We start from the raw sequence: 9,988 nt of genomic DNA, 5'->3' as shown, positions 1-9,988 counted from the left end.
CGCAAAACGGTTAATTAATTTGCTGATAGCTATGTTTTGGGTTATTGTTCACCGGTATGCTATGTGATATGTAACTAATTTTTCGCAATTTAAGCTATTGCAATCCGAACTATTCTTACTTTAAGTTATTTTTAGATGCTTAACATTGACTATTTATTCAGTTTGTATTAATTTATAAGAATAAGAATAAGAATAAGATTAAGAAAAACTTTATTTGACACAAAAGAAAACAAAAACAGAACAAAGGGACTTAATTTCATAATTTATGTTACCTAGTCAAATCTAGATTCTCTATTAAATATTTTTTTCTCTTTTAAATAAATTTTATGTCTAACAGGAATGTAAATAAATAAAAAGTTACATCCGCAAGTTAATACATTGATTTACATTATATATAATATTGGTAATTAAAGAAATTATTATGTGATAATTGTAAGATTATGTCGTGTCGTTACAACTTGTGGGTAACGCGTTACATACGACTTGTAACTAATAATTAGGGTTACCCCGAAACAGTCAATATCTAGAACTAGAATATGAACTACTTAAAAAATAACGGCAATTAATTGTAAAACACGAAAACACAAGGAAAACAGTAGTTTTAATACCACTAAAAGTAATTTTAAGTTCCATAATAGTTATGTTTTCATTTCAGCTTGGTAGTCCACTACCTACTGGATCATTATAGAGTACAATCTTCGGAATTTTTTTATCCGGCCAGCCTGCCACGTTTTTAAAGGCGTCGGTCCATCGAACAGGGGAATTACTATCTACTCATTTACTTCACACCCCATCACATCACGTACCTCAATCTTCAGTGGGTTTAACTCAGGAACCTTTCTTTATTAACTTATTTGCCTGCGGCTTCACCCGCGTGAAATTTAGTGTCACAGATCGGCATAAATTATAGCCTATATGTTAATCTGGGTTACAAACGATAATACTGTAAAGTTTCAACAAAATCCTTTCTGTAGTTTTTGCGTGAATGAGTAACAAACATCCAGACATCCAAACTTTCGCATAATAATATTAGGATTAGGATCGTACGCTATACGGTTATATCTAGAGATGACTGACTTATCATTTCAACAATGCTAACCCAGTGGCTACGAGGCACATAGCTCGTAGAGGAGAGATGATGGCCGTCAGGGCCGAAAGGTTCTCGAGTGGCGACCACGGGCCGGAAGACGTAGCGTGGGCAGGCCTCCCAGTAGGTGGACTGACGATCTGGTGAAGGTCTCGAGATGAACCTGGATGCAGGCAGCGCAGGGCCGGTCGTAATTGAAATCCTTGGGGAGGCTTTTGTCCAGCAGTGGACGTCATTTGGCTGAAATGATGATGGTGAATGCTAACCCAGCTGGTGTTAGACGTGAAGAGCTACCATAGTCATCTGACATCAGCGCCGGCCTACCAACCCTATCCACCTGCATAGCGTGTGTGACATAACTGAGTTATGTGCCGTTACTATACTACATGGGTTCCTGACTTCGCTCATGTCGAACAATAACATAATAAGCTTTTCACATCGCTGTAGTGCAGGGGATAGTGCCCCACTAAGCGCGACCAGAGGGACCCGACTGGTTTTTAGTGGGTAGGCCCTGCTCTTCTAGCAGGGAGAGCCCCACATAACCCATTGGCCCCCCCGAGCCATTGGGTATGCAACACAATGCATTTTCCTTTTTGAGTTCACAATAGCTGCTCTATGCGTGATTTGTTATTGTTAAGATTATTAGAATATGGTTATAGATATAAGTTTAGATTAAGCATTATTTAACAAAGTATGTTATACTATCGCATTAGGCGTCAACCTGTAATGATAGTTATAAGTGTGGAAAATAAATAAATAAATAAACTTACTACTTACTTTTACGTTGTTAAAAATCAAATTCTTTATTAGTATGTAGGCTCTTTTCAGGGCACGCGTCCTAAATGATATCCTATCCCACTATCAACTTCGGGACAGCATACTGACTCACTGAAGAAACTCAGACAGTGTCAGTCAGACGTCAGTGTTATACCACTGACGTTCTTTCTTTCATGTTTTATGCCTTAAACTTTCTGCAGCCTGTCCCTCGGTCTATTTCCAACGAACACCTATCTCTGCGTGTTAACAAGCCGCTCTTACCATTGTTACTGATTAGAAACGCCTGTATCGTGCGAAAATCTAAAGAAAATCGATTCAAAGTTTTTACAACCACTTATGAAATATGAAACGTTATCCCACTGGTATCTTGTTAGCTATTAGCTACAGAATATCTATTTTATTTAACCTCAAAGACTTTTACATTGTTTAATAAAGTTGGATGCCCATGTAGTCTACTCATCTATTTTTTAAATATAACATTAATTTCAAATTTAGGTTGAGTAGTGACTAATTGCTAAGGAATTTTAGTAACCACTCATCTATTTTTCAGGGGGGCACGGATTAGTGTCATAAAGTATGTAGATTTATAATTTCTAAGATTTTCTGGGGTGGGTACTAGACCATTCTGGGGTGGGCACTAATACCATTCTGGGGTGGGCACTAGACCATTCTGGGGTAGGCATTAGACCATTACGGGGTGTGCTGTGCACGCCAATTCGATTAATTATAGGGAAATAGCAACATTTAGCCATTTCCACGCTTTGTATTTTATCAAAGTATAGACAGAGTTGTCTATTAATTCTACTGTACATATAAATACGAGTAAATATACGACGTAATAAAACCTTTAATCAAACCTAAACTATTAACAATTCAATGAGGCGTAATAACTGGTCGTGGGCGTCCAGTAAAAAATTTACTGAATCACATGTTTGTACTTTTCAAGAATCTGACCAGTGGGTGAAAACGTATAATTTAGCAATAAATTAATGATTTAAATTACCTTTGTCCTACTCCTAGTACAAACGACAGCCATCATATTATAACATTTTCATTGCAATTTAGCCCTTGTTATAAGGGCCTAAGATGCCACAGTTTAGTTTTATTATGTGTTGTCTACTGTACCTACTAGGAAGTGGGTAGTTGCTGAAAGCCAATAACGACATCGTTTATCATGATTCAATATAGATAATAGCAGTACCTATGTGTCCACTTGTCACATAATATAGTACAAATAAATACAGAAGGATTTAAATTCAGATTAGTTCCAAGCAATACATGTTATTGAATAAGTGAACTGAATCTAGAACTTAATAAAGGTAGCAGGAAGGTGCTGGATGCAGGCCGCTACCAACCGTGCGATGTGGAAGTCATTGGGGGAGGCCTATGTTCAGCAGTGGACGTCCTGTGGCTGAAATGATGATGATGATGAGATCTAGATACTAAAATAGTAAGACACGGGTCTTAACGCGACGTTTATTAATGAGTTACATTATGTACTCACGGCTTGACGTTTCGGCTGCGATGCTGCAGCCGTGGTCACAAGCATCTAGATATCCTGGGTTTGGTTTCTAGACAGATCAGCAGCACAAGACTTTTTAACAAACCTTTTTTTTACGCCACGCTTCTTGTCTTCCTAGTACAAAATAAGTACACCGTTTGAATTTTAGAATCGCTTGGCTTATGCCCGTTTTGACCATCAATCCCTAATTCGTTAATTTACAACTAAAAATTCAAAATTTCATTACTAGGTAACCGAAAACTATCCACTATCATAAAATATGCAGGTCAAACAGCTTTGATTATAATATTTACTGAGTAAATGACCTTTTGCTTTTATTTTTTAACAAACATACTACAAGAAAAGTGACTGCTCAATTCCCCAGCTAATATTGAGCTAATAAATATTTCTAGAACAAACTCCGCACAGTTGACGGTTGTCACGCAGCGATACAATTTTCGCGGAAATGCCTCGCGTGTCACGGGGCGGGCGGCGCCAAAGGCCCTACTACGAACTATACTCGATAGTCTAAACTCTATGGTATTATTGATGTAATTTATGTGTTTGTTAACATTTTTATAATAGAAACTTCTGATTCTGAGGGTTCTGTTACTAATAAAATGAGAAATAATTACATTTGTACAATAATGAGAGGAAACAATACGTAATGTTGTTAATTTTATCGCCGGTGCCAGAAAATGTCGACATAAAAATAACAATATTAGTCTTTTCTTTCGAGTTAATATTTTCTCTTCTTGCTAGCATTAATTATTTATTTATTTAACTTTTAATGCCAAATTAATGCCATAAGGCATTCACAACCAATTTACCTTCGAGTTAAGCAGGGATTATGATGTGGGAAAACTCAGTAAAACCACAGAATAATANGAACATTTCTGAGCTCTTGATGGACATCGATTCCAGTCAACGATTTCATAGAGAGGTTGACATGAAAAAACGGTCTTCCCTCTGCGATGTGCAATGGCGCTGTTCAGAACTTGGTCTCGGGATAAAGCCACTAGTCTTCCGAAAGCGTCTTGAAACTTTCGAAACCCAGGACTGGCTTATGTGGCGCTGACGTGCGATAGCCCGCTGGCTGAGCCTTGCTTGCAATAGTGCAACGATTTGTGCTGCTTCTGAAGGTGTAGAATCCCAGGTAAAGTGTCAAAAGAAGCGGAGATGTGTATGAATCAACGTGTGAAAGCAAAAATCTAAAAACGCGTGCTTTTATAGAAGATAAATAGGCCGCACCTCGCGACGTATCAACAGTTCAAACATGTCTTTTTCGTTACTTCTTCACATCAGCCGGGATATCTTTTTAAATACTAGTGTGATTTAAATGAATTTGGTATCAATTTAAAGATAAAAGTTTAATCTTTAAAATGGTGCCACTTTTTTTGTTACTAACAAATTCGTTAGTACACAAGTTCGCGTGGAAACAACTTCATGTAAGTGATTCCATAGTTTTGCTCGCGAGTGTAGTTTGCATAATTTCATAATTTACGTTACCTATTCAAATCTAGATTCTGTCTTAAATAAATTTTATGTCTAACAGGAATATAAATAAATAAAAAGTTACATCCATAAGTTAATGATTTACATTATTCTTAAGGATCAGAGGTGAGAGTGCTTTTTTAAAAGTAATGTACGGCACCAGCAGATATCGATTTATTACATAACCGAAACCAATAATTCCACAAATCAAATTANGCAGGGTTGCCAGATATCAGCTAACTCAAGTCGCCTAATTTTTCCTACCGAGTAGCCTAAATCGCCTAATATTTTTTTTTTCCTGGAGTAGCCTAATTCGCCTAACATTTTGAGGTAAGTATACAAAAAAAAATACTTCAAATCGACACATTAATGACAAACACTGTTTATCTCTTTCTAACTTACCCATCATGGTGACGTATGAAAAAAGAGATAGATAATGTTTGGTCAGCCTACTCATTCTGGCAACATTTTTATGTGACGTCACTGACTGACTGACTGACACCTGACTTGTGCCGAGTACAGTCTCGGAATGAAAAGGTTCGTCAGTTTTCAAATTGATTCCTTCAACGAATCGCGAGCACATATTACCTTTTGAAACTATGTTACAGAATAATCTCGAGTTAGAGAAAATAATCTTTAACTGTTCGTCAGTAAAGTTCAAAATTATTCAGATCAAAGTTGTTTGACGATTTATTTTGTCAAGAAGATTATTATGATTGATAAACTAAAACCTTCTTGTTGGTTCAACCTGCCATTATTATCTATATAATATATAAAAGAAAGTCGTGTTAGTTACTTCGCTTATAACTCAAGAACGGCTGAACCGATTTAGCTGAAAATTGTCAGGGAGGTAGTTTAGAGCCNTCAGGTATTAAAAACCATCAACGTCTGCCTGGACAGAGCCAGAAACTGACAGAGGCCGTATTTGCATGTCAAGTGAAGATTCGCCATCCTCCAAGAATGCTCCGCAAGCCCCTGGAGTCCACTCGCCGCGCCACGAGCCCATGTGCTCGGCGGCCTCCTGGGTTTTTCGATGCAGGACCCAGCCAGCAACTCCAAGTCATAGTGGTGATGCGCCAGCGCCCGTTCAAACTTGTATGGGCAGCACGTTCACTTCAAAACACACGCTCGGCCTTCCTAGTTGCAATCCACCCTCAAACGAGTCAATTCGCGACGAAATTTTCCCAAACACATCGTCGCGCGAGCTAATATGGCGGCGGCCGTACGAACTGTCACAGCGCCTACAAAAATCACTATGAGGGCTACGTGAATATTCACGATTCCCAATAGGACTACGACGCGGAGTGCGTACATATCGCCTAGGTGACCTACCTCGATACTCAATACTCAATCGATGCACACGTTCATTTATTTAACGGCGGCATTCGNATTTTGAGCTTGTCGAGGCGCTGTGTATAGGGAGCTCTATGGGAAAATTCACTAGAGCAGAAGGCAAGATGTCTGGTGAAAGCTCGCTGAACACTTTTACTCCCATCATATCACACAACCTCAATCTTCAGTGGGTTCAACTTAGGAACCTTTCTTTATAACTTATGAGTAAAATCTTATCATGTACGCTTTCATATCAAGTACAATGACTGAGTTATCATGAAAGAACTCATAAATATCATTTATTTATGCAAATAGGCTTTAAAAAACATTTTTACACGTCCCAGTATTAACCCTACCACTAGCCACTGCTTCAGGACAATAAATGGGCCAGTGCCATCAATACCAGCCGTTGTCAGACTTGATGAACTACCACAGGCATCTGACATCGCTGCAACGAGACCATCGACTAGGACCACTTTTAGCTTTGTCCACGGGCCAAGTGTGGACCAAGCTGAAAGTGGGCCAAATCCCTGGAAGACTCCGGCCTACCAACCCTATACACCTGCATAGCGTGTGTGACATAACTAAGTTATGTGCCGTTACTATACTAAATAGGTTCCTGGCTTCGCTCATGTCGAACAATAACATAATAAGCTTTTCACATCGCTGTAGTGCAAGGGATGGACATTGGAAAACATATTTTAGCTCAAAGATAGTCAAATCAAAAGCCTGGCCTATTTTAGGAAAATAGGAAATAAAACAATATTTTAAATTTAAAAAAAAAATTCAATCTTTACAGTTTTATAAATTATTCATTTATTAAACAATCGTATTTTTAAATTTTACCCATGTTTTTAAATAACTTTTAAATTTTATAAATTTTATGTACTAGGTAAATTATAATTATTGTCTCCAACGTTACAATTTACATTTTTTCAAATATTTATTATTAAGATATGGGATTTAAAAGCCTGAAATAAAGACAGATTATTATTAGTATTATATATTATTATAATTATTTATACTTCATTTCAAACGTTCAAGTTGTTCTTACTTTAACTTACTACTTACTTTTACGTTATTAAAAATCAAATTCTTTATTAGTATGTAGGCCTTTTACAGGGCACGCGTCCTAAATGATAGCCTGTCACACCACCAACTTCGGGACAGCATATTGGCTGTACTGACTCACTGAAGAAACTCAGACAGTGTCAGTCAGACGTCAGTGTTATACTACTAACGTTCTTTCTTTCATTTTTTATGCTTCAAACTTTCTGCAGCCTGTCCCTCGGTCTATTTCCAACGAACACCTATCTCTGCGTGTTAACAAGCCGCTCTTACCATTGTTACTGATTAGAAACGCCTGTATCGTGCGAAAGTCTAAAGAAAATCGATTCAAAGTTTTTACAACCACTTATGAAATATGAAACGTTATCCCAGTGGTATCTTGTTAGCTATTTGCTACAGAATATCTATTTTATTTAACCTCAAAGACTTTTACATTGTTTAATAAAAATGGATGCCCATGTAGTCTACTCTTCTATTTTTTAAATATAACATTAATTTCAAATTTAGGTTGAGTCTCTAATTGCTAAGGAATTTTAGTAACCACTCATTTTTTTTTCAGGGGGGCACGGATTAGTGTCATAAAGTATGTAGATTTATAATTTCTTAGATTTTCTGGGGTGGGTACTAGACCATTCTGGGGTGGGCACTAATACCATTCTGGGGTGGGCACTAGCATAGCTGGGCATTAACTCGTTAATCCGTTAATCGTTAATTAACGAAGTTAACATTTCTATTAACGGATTAACTTTTAAGTTAACTTTAAAAAATGTTAACGGACTCGTTAACTTCCGTTAAATTATCCTAAGTCCGTTAATCGTTAATCCAGTACCTACTATTTATCAAAAAGATACAGCAGGCACGCTGAAAAACACTAGAAAAACGCGTTCTCACAGGTACGTTCAGGCTTCCAGAACTTTCACCCAAAATAACAGTTTTTGTAACCAGAACGAAACGAAATAAAAAATGCTATTTTTTTATTTATTTACAAGCTTTATATTGACTTCACTTGTTAGTTAGTATGAGTGGGACAAATCTTGCAACTGAATTTAAGACTAGTTCTCAACCGATTGAGCTGAAATTTGGTATACTTATGTAAGTACGATGAAAATGCAATGTTATGGTACCATTAAGCTGATCTGATGATGGAGTCAGGAGGTGGCCATAGGAACTCCTAAATGAAACGGCGGCATCGCATCGAATTTGGGTTCGTTGGATTAGTCTTTTCGAGCACTTTGGTACTAGATGATGTCCAGGGTCCTGATCATGGAGTCAGGAGGTGGCAATATGAATTCCTAAACGAAACGGTGGAAACTTATCGAGTTTGGGTTTGTTGGATTTGTCTTTTCGAGCACTTTGGTGCTAACTTAGATTAATAAAGGGTTCTAAATTGTATTGTAATTGAAACAAGGCTCTGAGATTGAGATACTATAGACTAAGAGTTCTAAGAGCTGGTGAACGCCAGACCTACGTCATTTTATAAAAGCTGAAAGTTTGTCAGCGTTTGCTCCCAATATAGGTTAGAATGTTGGTGGATTATGAAGTTTGGGTCATCGTTGCTTTGGCAGCTATCCTAAAAAAACTGTCTGGCAAGGAGTTGGAACTGTCAAAACTGTGTGGCTGATGTCGAAACAACTTCTAATCATTGCCCAAATATTATACATAAAAATCAGATTTTATGGTATATTGTGGTATAACTTTCAGCGTTTATAAAATGACGTAGGTCTGGCGTTCACTAGCTCTTAGTCTACTACTAAAAAGTGTATATCTTTATCTATACTAATATTATAAAGAGGAAAGATTTGTACCTATTTTTGTATGTTTGTAATGAATAGGCTCAAAAACCACTGAACGGATTTTGATGAAATTTTACAGTATTATTGTTCATAATCCAGAATAACATATAGGCTATAATTTATGACGATCTGTGACAAACGAAATTTCACGCGTGCGAAGCCGCGGGCGGAAAGCTAGTAAAATTATAATAATAAAATACTTTTTTAAAAACAAGTTTTTATTCTGAAATGCAGTTGTTACTAAAACGAAAAAAATAATTGTATGCAAGGTTCAAATAATTTCGAAAGCTTGTAGCGCAAACATAAAAGAGGGATAAATTCCGTGTGCGATACAAGCTTTCGAAATTATTTGAACCTCTTTATTACTTTATTCGTTTTAAACATGTGTTAACGGATTAACGATTAACGTTAACTTGCGTTAAATCTTGTTAAATGTAACGTTTTAACGTTTAACGAAGTTAATTTTTTAATTAACGGTTTAACGATTAACGAAGTTAACTATTTGATTAACGGTGCCCAGCTATGGGCACTAGACCATTCTGGGGTAAAAGTATAGACAGAGTTGTCTATTAATTCTACTGTACATATAAATACGAGTAAATATACGACGTAATAAAACCTTTAATCAAACCTAAGCTATTAACAATTCAATGAGGCGTAATAACACTGGTCGTGGGCGTCCAATAAAAAATTACTGAATCACTTGTGTGTACTTTTCAAGAATCTGACCAGTGGGTGAAAACGTATAATTTAGCAATAAATAAATGATATAGATTACCTTTGTCCTACTCCTAGTACAAACGACAGCCATCAGATTATAACATTTTCATTGCAATTTAGCCCTTGTTATAAGGGTATAAGATGCCACAGTTTTATGTGCTGTGTACTGTACCTACTAGGAAGTGGGTAGTTGCTGAAAGCCAATAAGGACATCGT

The sequence above is a fragment of the Ostrinia furnacalis genome, unplaced genomic scaffold (assembly GCF_004193835.3).
Source record: "Ostrinia furnacalis isolate ACB-3 unplaced genomic scaffold, ASM419383v2 OfSCF5696, whole genome shotgun sequence".
NCBI lineage: Eukaryota > Metazoa > Arthropoda > Insecta > Lepidoptera > Crambidae > Ostrinia > Ostrinia furnacalis.
This window is presented reverse-complemented; position numbering follows the sequence as displayed.